The sequence below is a fragment of the Macrobrachium nipponense genome, chromosome 21 (assembly GCF_015104395.2).
Source record: "Macrobrachium nipponense isolate FS-2020 chromosome 21, ASM1510439v2, whole genome shotgun sequence".
In the NCBI taxonomy this organism is placed as follows: Eukaryota; Metazoa; Arthropoda; class Malacostraca; order Decapoda; family Palaemonidae; genus Macrobrachium; species Macrobrachium nipponense.
In genome coordinates this window covers 9653889-9668790 of record NC_087212.1, presented here as the reverse complement: position 1 = coordinate 9668790, position 14902 = coordinate 9653889, and positions in this window count along the sequence as shown.

Below are 14902 nucleotides of genomic sequence, written 5' to 3'. Positions count from 1 at the left end.
CAACGGTCCTCATCCGTGATGTATTTTGGATTTTAGGAACTGCTCCCTTCAAATATTTGTCTTCTGATCTTGTTTTGCCTTAAAACCTAGAGGTAGAATTAATTATCTTTCTCTTCATTTGTGCCATACATAAAAAAAATCAAAACTGCAGCTTTTAGTTGCATATTCGACCTTAGTTCATAACATTATTGTGTAAGAACCAAGACAAAAAGAACAGCTACTTTAAAAGCTGCACCCCCGCCGCTGGCCCCCGCCTCTCTCTCTCTCTCTCTCTCTCTCTCTCTCTGGCCAAAAATTCATATCATGGATGGGAATAGTAGGCCCTGGCTTTAATATGAGTGTGTATTTGTGCATTTGTATTGCATTGTATCTCACAAATTTATAAAAATGGCAAATGAATCTAATAGAAAGTCGAAATACACGCCTTGGAAATATCATTCGAAGTTATTGCTTTTGAAATAATTGTTCCCCTAAAGTGCTGATGATCCAAAATGTAGATGATCCAGTGAAAGCACAGATTGTTTATGAAAATTCACCAGTTTACATTTACGTTATGTATGTATGTCAGGGCCAATGACTCTTTTGAGGTATTGCAAACTTCCTACCATGCAAGTCTGTTTAGGAGCTATTTGTTTAAGCTAGATGTAACCTGTTGTAGACTTCTGATCTGATGTGTTTAAGATTGGTTAAAGAAAGGCATCTCCGAATTGTTTATTTTTACGATAACGGTGCAGAATGAAGACAGTATCATTATAATAAAAAAAAAGAAACGTCACGGCTTCATACAGAAACTAATTATCTCCTCGCCTGATCGTTCTTCCAAAAACAAACCAATTTTTATTTGGATCTTTAAAGAAGGAACGCGTTTGCCGTATGACGCATTTGGCTTTTGGTGCAAGATTCCTGTTCCAAAGGTAGAAGAAGCAGTTTCAGTAAAGCAAAGCAATCCCTAAAGTTTCTGGCTTTCGTTTCCTTTTCGTGTTCCAATGATTATTCCTTGTGACCAGTCTCTAGACGGTGGTAGTGGGTCATTAAGACCCATGAATTTAGATCCTAATTCATAAAAAAATAGCATAAATTTTTAATTTTTTATTTAAAAACGTATTTTATAGTATTTTTTTTATAAAAATGATAAAAATAATGCTTTAAGTTGAATAAAATGATCATATTAATTATAATAAAACTGAGAAGTAATACCAACCTTCCCGCCAACGCCCCTCGTAAAGCCCAACAACAGTCGTGTTTGGGTGACAGCTGGTCGCGAAACGCCGGACCTTCAGCGCCGTAAAGTTTACAATTTGGCTGATAATCGGGGAGCAATGGGAAGGCATATGTTTTATTTAAAGCTGCTCGTAGCCCTGACAGTTATTGTAGGGCAAGGTGTTCTCGCGAGAAAACACAAGCTGACTATCACGGTAATGTATATTTCGGTAATTAGTTTTGAGCCGAAGTTGGTAAAGCTCAAAATATGACATGTGATGACGAGCTTGACAGGTCAGCCCTACCTATCAAGTCATTGATGTTGTTATTGGTCGTTTGTTGTATGCCATGATTCATCCGTGTAACAAAAAAAAAAAAAAAAAAAAAAAAAAAAAAAGCTACGTTAGGTCGTCCCTTAGACTCGCTGGCTTTTCTAAATGTAGTTTTCAGTGGCCTGTCTTAGGGCTAAGTAGGCTTTTTTTCAAGTCCTTGGAATGTTTTTTTTTTCTTTACCTAGCTAAGATCTAGGCTTGACTTGGCCCTCCGTATACCTAGTAGGTAGGTAGTACCTAGTATCCAGTAGCCTGACCCTACCCAAATTTTTCCGTGAATTTGGGTTACCTTGCTTTAGGCTACAGTGGGCCAGGTGGGAATGGTATGGCAGATTTTTACGCTTGTCGAGTACATGAAAATAGATTAGCTGCATAGGCTATCGTAGGTTAACCTGTCATGTGATGATAAGTTGATCACTTGTTCAAGGCGTGATTTTTTTTTGTCTGGGAAGAAATGTTAGTAAATACACAGGAGGCAGAGGCACAAAGATATCATTCTCAATATAATTTTTCATGTAAACAATGTAAAAGTGGGTTTATCCTAGCCTAGGATTAATGACCAAGTGGTGACATATAACAGCCACCTCTCTCGGAATGCGGCCACGTCCCGAAAAAGCTTTTGAATTATGCCATTATATCGTAATTCAGGAGGAAACACTTACTTTGAGAGGAGCGTAGAGATCTCGGTGTGCTGCCTGGATGGGCCACAACTCTTGACTGATACTCTTGGCAGTGAATTCAAGTACTTTTTCGGGAAGGTGGCCGCTTTCCGTTAGAGGTGGCTGCTATGTCGCTGCTCAGTCATTTACCCCATATGATGCAGTACAGGTGAGATAATTGGAGAAAGATTTACCGTCTTTTGTTTATGTTCCTATGTTCATCCCCAAGGGGCAGGTACTAAACAGGGTAGGGCACAGTGTTTGGTACCAGCCCTTGGGGATGAATGCAAAAACATAAACAGAAGATGGTAAATTTCTGATTGTCATGGTGAAATACTAAAATTATCTTGCCTGTACTGCATTATATATACCTTTACTATATATTTTTTAGTCAGAAAGTTATATATACAGGCAGAACTGAGCAAGAGCTCCACATCAGGTATTACTTTGGAAATTGATTTTTCCTGTGTTATTTTGGTCGGTTGACTGTAATTAACCTTAGAAGTTAAATGCTGGTTATCCTGGGATGCTATTGCACATGTGCAATGGTATAGTAGGGCTGTTGGTAAAAAGTGGAGTTTCCTTCATCAGGGGGGGGGTGGGGGGGGGGGGGGGGGGGGGATCCAAGGGCAGAACCCCCCAGCTAAGTAACACAGTCTGCTAGGTTAGGTTAGGTACATTAGATTAGTGTGATTCCTTTTATAATATGTTTCCTTAGCCAATCCCTTCTTAAACATTTGCCCTCCTGATGACATTTGCATACGTGGAACCATTCCATAACGACAACATGGCAATCAGGTTCTCCTGATGTTTTCCCCCATACAAAACCCTGCTTCTCCAATGGGTCTCCAACCATGTTGGATAGATATGAGGTTAATAATAATTGACCAACAATAAACAACACCTTTTCCTTCATCAGCAAAACTAAAAGTACATATAGGAAAAACAATATCCAAGGTAATAGTCCGTGCAGATTTGTTGCCTAGAAATACCTTTTAATTCTTATTCCGCACCAAATTAGCCCAGATCTCATAAATGGTTGAATGATTTTTGCAGTTTTTCCATTAGGAATCTAGGGTGCAGGTAAATAATAGACCTAGGTTTAGATATTTTTGGTAAAGATTTGAAGGCTTGCATTATTTATGAAGTCTAGTATGTATTGTTGTTATACAAGGAGTTCCTTTCCAAGTTCTTAAACTTGTGAGATGACGAGCATTAATCACAAGTGCTAATGTGAGTTCCTTTTTTGTAACTTAATATTTACCTTCTTTTTATAATGAGACATTTGTTCCGACACGGCATACAACCTTCGGTCCTTTTCACAATAGGAAGGTACTAGCGGCAGCTGGATAGGTCGTAAGCTTTCGAACAAGGGGTTCGGTAGTTAACTGCTTGTCCGACAGGCGCGCGCGCGCGACTGGTAGGTAAACAAACCACTTTTGCTTTCGGCCTGCTGGCGTGTGGACGTGTATCATCGCTCTCTGCCCGCTTCATCGTCGTTGCTTTCGCATGGTTCTGTTTTTCTTTTTCTATTTATCTAGTGAAACTGAATTGTAAGTACAATCATTTTCATATTTATTTCCATTGAATTCAAGTATGAATTAAAGGATCTTGGTTCACCACGCCCTCCGATTACCGAGTGCCGGGACTGAAGGGCGTAAGTGCGGGAATTCATTTTCCCAGAAATGATCCTCGTATTGTGTATGCTCGGTGCCGAGGGGGGCAGCGCTCGCTCCGAGCGTATATTTGGGTTGGAAAATGTGTAGATGAAAATCGTAAGTAGTGCTCTTTTCATTTATATTTTTTTGACCTGTATGCCCGTTGCCGAGCGAATGCGCTCGGCACGGAAACTTATTCTGTATGGAAGTGGAATCGCAAGTACAGTATTCTTTTTCCATTTTCATATGATTTATTTTGATTGTAGCAATACTCATTTTGGATCAGTTTCCGAGCTTACCCGGAAATTGATCCTTTCCCCTTTTTATTTGAATGAAGTGAAATCGCAAGTGCAGTTCTTTTTCATTTTTTATTGAGATTGCATTGTTTACTGGGATCAATGTTTCCGCTATTTCCCGGGAATTGATCCTTCCCCTTTTTATTTGTATGAAGTGAAATCGCAAGCGCAGTATTCTTTTTCATTTTCATTTTTTTTTGATTGCATCAATTCATTATGGATCAAGGTTTTCCATAAACCTTGATCCATAAGGTAAGGAATGTATCCTTTTACCCTTGCGCTCGGTACCGAGGGCGCAAATGCGCTCGATCCGAGCCCTTATTCATTGTGAAGTGAATCGTAATGCAAGATGCATTTTCATTTTATTCCTTATTATGAGTGCATCAATATTTATTGGTTCAAGTTCCGCTCAGTCAGGGAATTGATCCTTATGCCCTTGCATTCGGGCCGATGGCACGATTGCTCTCGGGCTCTTATATTGTTGTTGGGTACATGGGTGCTGTGCGGGGGTGGGGAACGAGAACCCCCCCCCCCCCCCCGCTCAGCTCCCACAGATGGCCCTTCCCCCTTGGGGTGGGGGAGTTATCGGCGTTCTTCTCCTCTCTCCGATCCGTCGAGCGCGGGGGAGGGCGCTCGTGCCCGATGTACAATTGTATTCGGGGTCTTCCACTCGTTCGGAGAGGGCTCACCCCCCCGCGCGAGGGGACTTCCCCCCCACTAATCGCTACTACTGTTATTTCCGCAGGTGCTACTGCCACGAGGGTGGACCTTGGTGAGGTATGGGCGTCCTTCCATTTGCAGGGCGTGCTAGTGTCCAGGGGCTGCGGTTCTATGTCTGGGCCTACTGCGGTCACCCATGGAGTGGTGACCACGCAACCAGGTGACGACGTCCCTCCTCACCTGGTGTACTCGCCTCACGTGGTAACAGTCTTGCCTACAGCCGCTGTGAAGTGCCGTTCGACCGTACCGAGGGGGGGCGTTGCCGCCGCCGCTCGTGGTTGCCGCGCTGCAGCGACCACACTTCCGCTGCCCTAGAGCTCGCCCCTGGACCTGCCGCCGGTACCAGGATGTTGCTGGCTGCTGCTCCACTTCCTGTGTTTCCGGTGCTGCCTGCCGTACCTGCCGATTCTGGGCTGACTGTCCATGCAGTTGCTGCGCTGGCTGTCCCTGCCGTTGCTGCGCTGGCTGTCCCTGCCGTTGCTGCGCTGGCTGTCCCTGCCGTTGCTGCGCTGGCTGTCCCTGCCGTTGCTGCGCTGGCTGTCCCTACCGATGCTGTGCTGGCTGTGCCTGCTGTTCCTGAGATGCCCATACCTGCTGATGTCGTCCCTGTTCGTGGTGGTACTACCCCAGACTTTGGTCTGTCTGTACAGGTGCGTCCGGGCCCTGTGGCTTCGGCTACAGCAGCCCCGGCTCCGCCCTGGATAGCAGATCTTACGTCTGTCCTGAGGAAGCTGACGAAGAAGAGGAGGAAGGTGTCGTCGTCGTCGTCTTCATCTTCTTCATCGTCGTCGGCTGCCGGCCTCTTCCCCTTCGACTTCTAAGGCTTCACAGCCAGGAAGAAGAAGGTTGCCTCCTCCCTCCTAAGAAGTCTCCCTCGGGAGCTTCTCGGGACCCGTCTCACCTCGGTGGGACGGGAGGGTTCCTTCCGCTGGTCCTCCTGCTCCTTCGGGAGCGGGGCCGTCTCTTCTTCCGCAAGGAAGAAGACTACGGGGACCAGAGGGGTACCGGCTAACACCGGTACTTCCTCGCCTGGTGTCAGTGGTTCTGCCACTGCATCAGGGTCCGTCTCGGCCTCTCGTTCGCGGGAGGTACCGAGTGTACGGTCGCCTACCAGCGACCGTGCAGCCAGGAACCAGACCTCTGAGTCCGCTCAGCGTCAGGTTCACGGCACGGGGCGGAAGACTGGTGACAGCCGCTCACGTGACTCTCACCAGACCAGCTCTCACTCTCGCGGCGAACAGCTTGGCTACCCGGGGGACGTGACGGTCCACGACCGGCCACGGGCTGAGGCTGGGAAGAGGTCCTCCCGTTCGCCGGTGCCAGCCACGGCTGGGAAACCAGCGACGTGACGTGCCATGAGGACAAGCACCGGTCTCACTGTGACAGTGGAGCCTGCAGGTCGCCTGACCGTCGCTCTCACAGAGAGCGATCGGGTACGGCAACCAGCGCCAGCTCTTCTGACACTCGAGATCGGGCCGCTGTGCTCAGTCCAGCCGTTCTCCACAGCGAGACGGTTCGACCAGGCCTGCAGCTCGATCGCCACCGCGGTTTTGTTGAACGATCGCCTGCAGCCCTCCAAGCTGCTGGTTCTGCCAGCGAGCGAGGAGGGAGCGTCAGGTCTGCCTCTCCCGTACCTTCAACCTCCTCGGGTTACACCGGGAGGAGCGAGGTATTGAGGAGTGATCGTGAGGGGTGCGCCCCTCATGATCCCACCACGACGCCCTACGTGCCAGGCACGGTTCTTGGACCGGCCAGGACGTATGCGCAAGTGGATGGGGAAGACCGAGAGGGCTGTCGCTGTTCCCCCTTCTTAGGAGGAAGGTTCTCGGAATATGCTCTTGTTCGAAGGGCTTAACGGTCCCACTCTGCAAGATGCTGTGAATTCCGAGATCTAGAGGAACTTTGCCGAGGTTATGGCGCTGATTCGTCAGCACAACGACCTCGGGGAAGGATCCGCCACTCCCACCAGCAGAGCCATGTCTCGGCTCGAGCGTTTTGGGGCCCGAGAGGGAACCCAAATCGACGGTGGATCTGCCGCGATCGGAGCTTGCCGACTGTGTTGAACCAGGTAGTCTCTCGTCTCCGGACAAGAAGGCTTCTGTCAGTTCTGGCGGTCGAACAAGCTACTTCCACTTCCTCTACTGCGACAGAGGCGTTTCTACGTGTCTTCGGACACCGTAGTTGAATACCCTTCGGTCCTCCTGAGGTTTTCGACCTCGACGAGGACTGGAATGAGTCGGAGGACGGTATCGGCTCTCTCCTGTCAGGTGTCGATCAGCCCCACCCACCCAGACGACGTTCACAGTGGCGGCAGACCCTTACCTACAGTATGAGTTCGTAACCCTCCTCGGGGGGAGAAAACGTTTTCTCCTGACGATACGTTTTCCCAGGCTCTGAGAGGCCATCGCCGTAAGGCGATGGCTGCTCCTTTTCTTCTCCAACTGCTAGTTCCGCTGGGAAGGCGAGCCAGTATCCAATTCCTCCCCCATTCCCCTCTCTCCTTACGGCTACGAGGGAAAGGGAGGGATCCTACAGAGATTTCTCTGTAAGATCCCACGTTAGGGGCTGCGCTACCGGGGGGACCTTCGGGTCCTACCTGACGTAAGCCTCCGGTTGTTGAGGAGGGATCCTGCCCCTTTCTCGATTCCTACGGGAATCGAGAGGACCACCAGCCGATATCGTTTGACGAAGTTCGGTGGGGGTTTCGCAGAGTGCTTAGAATTCTACGGAATTTCTAGCGCACTCAGAGTGTTCGAGTTTTTACGATCTCCAAACACTTAGGCGAGACCACGGTCCAAAGTGAGCGAGAATCCCCGATAATTGTTACGCGATAATCGGGAACCTCGCTTATTGCTCGAATTCCTGTAATTTCTAGCATTTGGAAGAAGACTGCTGCTGGAAGAAGAGTATCTCACAGTAGGCGTTTAAACCTGGAATAGAGAAGAACGGACGGGAACTTCCAGTTTTGGCTTGAACTATCGTCTTCGGTATTCTGTTCACCATTGAAGCTTTCCTTTGGGAAAGACTTCTCCTTCACTCTCTTGACTAGAGAACGAAGGTGGTCGATCTCCAATCTTATTCTCATTCCTCGAGGGGAAAAGAATTTAGGATGGAGGTCGTTGGGTACAGAACCTCAACAAATTAATTAAACTACGTATATTACCCTCGCGACATGATTCTTTTAACAGTTGAATTGTCCGGGGGGTAGGCGCATACCGTAGTTAACTCTACGGTTTGTGACCGAGACGAATTGTATCTTAATTGAAACTGCAACTCGGGGTTGCTGCAACCTCCCAGCAGTTATCAGTTTCGATTTTAGATACTTGGTATTGTCATGACAACACCAAATCAGCTTTTGTATTTACCGAAATCCGTTTCGGTTAAATATAATTGCTCGAGCGTATTCTTTATGCTCGATGGTTCTAGCCGAACGCATTCCTTCGTGGAATAATGGATTACCTGGCAACTCAGGATGACGAGTCACCGAGAGCTACTGCGTATTGAACTGCCTGATAGCGGCTCAGTATCAGCTAGGTCTCGGAGATGCACGGTCGGTTACGTCTCTCTCTCCCCTGGTTTGATTGACTACCGAAAACCGTATCTCTGCCCAACAATCATGACTTAGGTCTCTGATTAACGGGGATTCTCGCAATAATGAAGGACCATCTACTGCTGTACGCTCGATTTCATCGCCTTCGACATTGCGAGAATTTTCAACAGAGATATCTCTTGGACTCTTTCATCTTTCTGTTTACCGCACGGTAACCAGAAGTCTGTACTAGTCAACCGCTTTCATCGCACCGCGATAATGCGAATAATTTTTTGCAGACATCTGAGTTTGTCTTCAAAATATCTCGTATTCGTAGGTGTGCAATTATTCATTGCTCGCACCCGAATTAACAGATATGTCAGAAGACATCCCGCCTACTCTCCGACCTGACCGCTCTACTTCCAAATGTTCAGCCCATGAGAAGCAGTTCTTCAGGCAGTATTTCACTGTCTTCATTACTGAAAAGCGCTCCGCTTTTATTGCAACTACGATCCTCACCGGACAGCAATGAATAGCGGTTAGCGTTCTCAGTCTTTGTAGCACAGGTTCAGAATCTTTGAGAATCCTTCTCTCGTTCAGCTGTGAAGACGTAGGTTGCATTTTCTGTACACCTTCGTCTTCAACGACACATAGTGTTTGTTTCTCCTTAGCCGAGAATCAACTATACTATGAGTTATCTTGCCATCAAGGGACCTCGGTCTCTAGAAGGCAAGTGACTTTCGCCTGTTGGGCACATGCCTTAAGAGAGTCATCACCTTGCCTTCTGGCATCGTGACGAACAAATTATTTGTTTAGTCTCTTGGCATAACCCTTTTAAGGCGAAGGTCACGTGACTTGCTCGGGTGCTTGGACAACTGCCTCCTACCGAACGCAGTCAGTCGGCAGCTGTCAGAGCTCCCAAGTCTGTTACGAACTTCGCTGTGGACTTAGTTCGGTTGTTCCATAACAATCTTTTCTTCGTCCTAACGGCTTGTCACAGTACCCATACCATCGACACCCAACATTGATTGTGTCGGTGTCCTATCCACTACCGAGAACAACAACTTCGCTGCAGACGGATAGACCAGTATGGGTACAGGACATCACCGAAGTTGAGAAGAGGGATAGGTCATACGACCATTCCCTTCTTTCCTCTGAGGTAATTGCATGACTTTTACTGCGAAGTCAAGCATCCAGGGGATGGGGATTCGTGACGCTCGATTTCGTACCGATTCGTAGCGAAGACTCTGGAACCCTTCGGTTCCTGACGATCGGTTAGAGTCCTTCACAATCCCCTCCCTAATGGACTTCACCGCCTTCGATGCGAAGGAGATGCTGCTTTGTCCTGTGAAAGCGCGACCGCGCTTTCTGAAGAAACTCGACATCCCAGGCTGAGTGTTGAAGACTCTTCGTCAGCACCAAGATGACCTAGAAGTACACTCCCTCGAGTTACACAAGAACTTCTCCGTGGCGCAGGTACTGAAGGCAGGGGTCTGGTACAACCAGACCACCGGCACCTCCTTCTACCTTTTGGATATTGCCCACAGGTCCTTGGATCGTTTTCCTTAGGACCCGTGGTGGCTGCTCAATACGTTGTCTAGCTAACCCCTCCCAGACCCTAAGCAGGCTGAACAGCATCGAGTCCTGGTGTTGACTGTAAGAATAGATAGGTGAATGAGAGAGTGACTGGCTTCTCTTCCTATCTTTTTCTCCCCCTCTACTGTGGGTAGAGGGATACGGTCATCACCTTGCTGGACAAGGACGAGATGCCGGTGAGCTACTCGACAGAGCCCCATCCTATCCCTTTCACTAGGGATGGGAGCGAATATCCACCACTTCCTCCTACAAGGGGGGGAAGTGGATGCCAACAAGAGACAAACCATAACTTTATGTTGCCTCTTGCAAATCTAGGAACTTGTTCTTGTTTGCTGGTACGAAGAGATACGCTTGCCTCTCTCTTAGTACTGGTCCAGAGGTCTGACCATTGATCCTGCTGGTGCACACCCCGATCAATCGGACAGAGCTTGGATCCCTCCCTCGCTCTTACGACCAGGGAGGCTTATTCCCAATTTGGTTGGGCGAACACCAGTCTGTTCACAAAAGACTCAGATTCCTCCCACCAAGAGTGAGTCTTCCTATTGTAAAAGGACCGAGGGTTTGTATGCCGTGTCGGAACAAATGACAATTTGTCCAAAATTGCATTTTTCCTAACTATACAAACCTGAGGTCCTTTTACACATAGCCCCACCTCATGCCACCCCTCACTCTGCAGTTTTTGCTTGGGCCAAAAGCAAAAGTGATTTGTTTACCTACCAGTCGCGCGCGCGCGCCTGTCGGACAAGCAGTTAACTACCGAACCCCTTGTTCGAAAGCTTACGACCTATCCAGCTGCCGCTAGTACCTTCCTATTGTAAAAGGACCTCAGGTTTGTATAGTTAGGAAAAATGCGATTTTGGACAAATTGTCATTTTTTACAGTTTATTTTATGTGTTAAGAAGTTTTTATTGGGGTCTTTTATGTGATACAGCCTGTATTATAGGAGATGTAAAATGACTTGATCCTTCTGAAAGCAAGGTAATCACTTCCACTGATACTGATAAAAGCATCTCATCGAAATAAACCATGCTAATTTTGACATATTATTGGTAGATATCAGTTCTGTATAGCTTCTTACATTGAAAGTTAATCATTTAAAGACAAAATTGCAGTGGTTAAACTAGTTAGGCAGTGTTATGTTGATAGTTAGCTAGCTACATTCTTGAATGGTAGTTACAGTATGGAATTAGTTTTGCCTGAATCTGTATTTATGATATGCTCCTGCTAAGATACAGCTTATAGCCAATGGTGTATCTTTAAACATTAAGGTAGCTACAACCCCAGTGAAAGTCTGATCATTGACCATACATAATACAAAGATGTATCTTAATACATGCCAGATAAATTGCGTGTATGAAAATGTTCTTGGGCGTGACGTGCATTCCATAGAAAATACTGGCATGCATAACAGTATAACCTATTTGCATGAGTCTGTGTAAGACTGCGCCTCAGTAGTCTGGTTCTGGAGCAGTATTCATGCATAATGTCCAGTGCATGACGTACCGAAGTGCAATATGAGTTAATAGTATAAAATTTTTCAATTGTTTTAAAACAATTAATGGCAGAAAAGTGTCTGTCAAGAAAAAAGTCCATGGTAGCAGAAGTGAAATTGCTTTGATATGTTTTAAGCCATTGCCTGTGGTCTAAAGAAGGGTATGGCATTTAGAATACCTTGGCAGGCAAATAATGGCGTTTAAGGTAATGTGATTAGGGAGAAGAACATTGTTATGGTGTAGTGTATAACCAGGGTTATTTTCTTAGTTTAATGCAGTCTGAACAAATTTGATATTTTAAGTTTTCTTGGGTGTTTAGGGGAATAGTAGTTATTTAAAATGGCAATTTATATAATTACATCATAAAAATAAATGGAAGCTACTGAAATAGGAGAGCCTGATTATGTTAAGATGTTATAACTTTCAATTAAGTAGGTATAGTTCACGGTAAAAGAGGACGAAATGCTATGGTATACCATGCCAAAGGCAAGTAAACCATGCATGGTTGTCAACATTTACGAGATAGATATGGCCTAAGTTAAATTTGATTTGGAGGAACAATTAGGAAAAAAAAGGAAAAGTCTGATGTAAAAATGCTAATTATGATTGTGATGAGATTTTAATAAATTGCAGTGACCTTTCTTAATTATGATAGAAGCATCACAAAGCATTGTATATAATTTTAGAGTAGTTTTACATTACTATTAATCACAGAAGCTGGATGAGGTTATGATATGAAAAATTAAAATTGACATTAGGACATTTAGGAGGATTACTGGTGTAAATGATGATGGACGTATATCTATATTGCGCAGTGTTAGTGAATGGTAAATACATGTTGTCATTTTACCCAGCAACAGGTTTACAGTGACATGCAAATACACAGACAAAGCTGCCAGCCTTTTCAGGATATAGGATAAGACTATCAGAAATTTTGATAGATTAGGAGAAAGATGTTAATTGTAAGGTACAGCATTTTTTCTTGGTCATTAGAATGTCAGCCAAGATAACAGGGAGATGTTCTAATACATTCTTGTCTTTCATTTGGATTGTCTAAATTGGTTATACCTTTTAAAACATTCTACTGTATATTAATTACTGATATATAGTACTATGTGCACGTCTTTTGTTCTACTGCCAATTCTATAGTTAGAATGGGGGCGGCGCTACTACAGTACTGAATTTATATCAGATCATTTGTAGTACTATTGTTGGAATTACTACTGTTTCCTTGTGTGGATGTCCCTATGATATGTGGGCCCTTATCTTTTTGGCAAAATTATTCAGAGTGGTAGTTTGATTTTTTACAAAGCAGTGAAACAATACTATTACTAGGATTTACACCATCTTTAGCCTTCTTCCATAAGCCTTGTTTATTTTGAGACATGCAAGATTGCCCTCAATAAATCAAGGTTTGTTAGCATTTTGCAACCACTGCTTTTGAGATGCCACAGCATCATACTGCTCTGCACCAGCAGTCCCTCATTTCCTTTGCTCTAAAAGGTGGACAAAATACTGTAGTTAAATGGGTGTCGATGTTTAGATGGAAAGATGTCTTTTGAGGAAGACTCTAAAGTGCTGTACTCTTACAATACATACTTACTTATTTCTTCCTTCGCTTATGTGTAACTTCTTGATTTTTTGTTTCTTAGTGAAGATTTCTATTCCATATACTATATGCGGGTCTATTTGTTTTCTTCAAATAAGAGATATACGTATGTACTTTTAAGGCTTATTTATCATCTTTATAATAATAGCTTATGGTTAGATGTAGGAAAAGAGCTAAACAGTACAGTACAGAACATATACATGTTGATAATACATAATTACAGCAGCATTAGATTAAGAATAATATTTGGCCAGATCTGTACCCTTTCTTCAGAATTCCTTCTCATTGTTATAAAATTACTTCTTGTTTTGTGTACCTGCATGGCATTGTGACGTTATTTTTATATTTATTATGTCCTATTTTTTGACAGTATTTTTTGTAAATTTCCTTTGCAAAATGTTCTTGTCTTAGATTCTTCAGGTAAATGATTTAATGCATTGACTAAAATTATCCAGGAACTTATTAGAGCTTAACAGTATTGGCTTATTGTTATTACAGTTATTTTAGAGTTCAGTCCACCATCTTGAAAATGTATTGGTGATCCTTTATATGTAGTATATGAAACATTTGTAAATATCATTGCTATTGACTTTAGATGCAACTCATAGTTATATGGGGGGTTTTATTGCTGTTTGTTATTGCACATGGCAAATGTGCTCTGCAAGAGATGTGCTATTTTACTGGGAGGAACCCTTGAAATTTATGGCAAGCATCATTGCTACCAGCATCACTTGAACTGACAATGCTGGGTGATCAGGGAGGTGTGGTGATGGTTGAGATTGACAGTGGCCTGTCAAGTGGTGATGACAGTATAAATAAGGATTTTGAACAAGTGACATGGTAACTGGCACTTGAGAATGACTTGAGTAGCATATCCATTGAAAAGCTGTCAATAATTAGTTGGTGATTGTCATTTGAATAGCTTTAGTTTTTAAAGGTTGTTTCAAGGCACAGGAAAATACAAGCAGAAAATAAAACTCACCGGATCTGTTTGTTCTTAGAAGAGTGGGAATGCTGTTGAAGTGATGTAGGTGAGAGCCAGTTCTCTGATGGCATTCTGGCCCCAATGGCATTCTGGCTCTTGACTTGGGGCAGCACAGAATCAATGGTAACATTTTTCCTACAGAAGGTATAACTTGCACTGTCAGCATTGCTAATACATGTTTAATGTAGAGTACCTTGCTTCTCATCAAACTTTAGACTAATTTAATGTAGGATCTGGTTGATAATTGGGTGGCCAATCACCCTTGAACTTGAATCTGAGTTATCATAACTGGGGTAGACTTTGAAAGTGTAAAACTAACGAGATTTACGAGTGTATGATGCTGGTGATTTACATAGTTCCTGCTCTCCTTGTCAGAAGACAGGGAAATCTTAGGAATTGGTGAAAGCCAATTTTCATCATTTGCATTCCAGGTGAAAAGCCATGTTCCATGATAATACGTATGTGATTCTAAATATCCTAGGATACAAATAGTTGATCAAAATAAATGACAATTTTAACTAGGAACATAGTATTGAACAATAATGAACAGCAATAAAATTGCACATAAATCGATGTGTTTAATAAGCAATAGTACAATTGTTGAAAGAGTAGAACATTGGGTCTCATTTAAACTACTCATTGTAATTTCTCAGACACAAATATTTGAAAAAATGGATTTGGGGGAACAAGTTTTTCTTTAAATTTCCTTAGTTTATCTTTGTTCTATATAAAAAAAAAATTGCATGTAATCATAGTTTTAAAGTGCTTAAATCAATTTACTGTTGAAATTTTATGCATGATTGAAGCTTGAGAGTTGACAACATT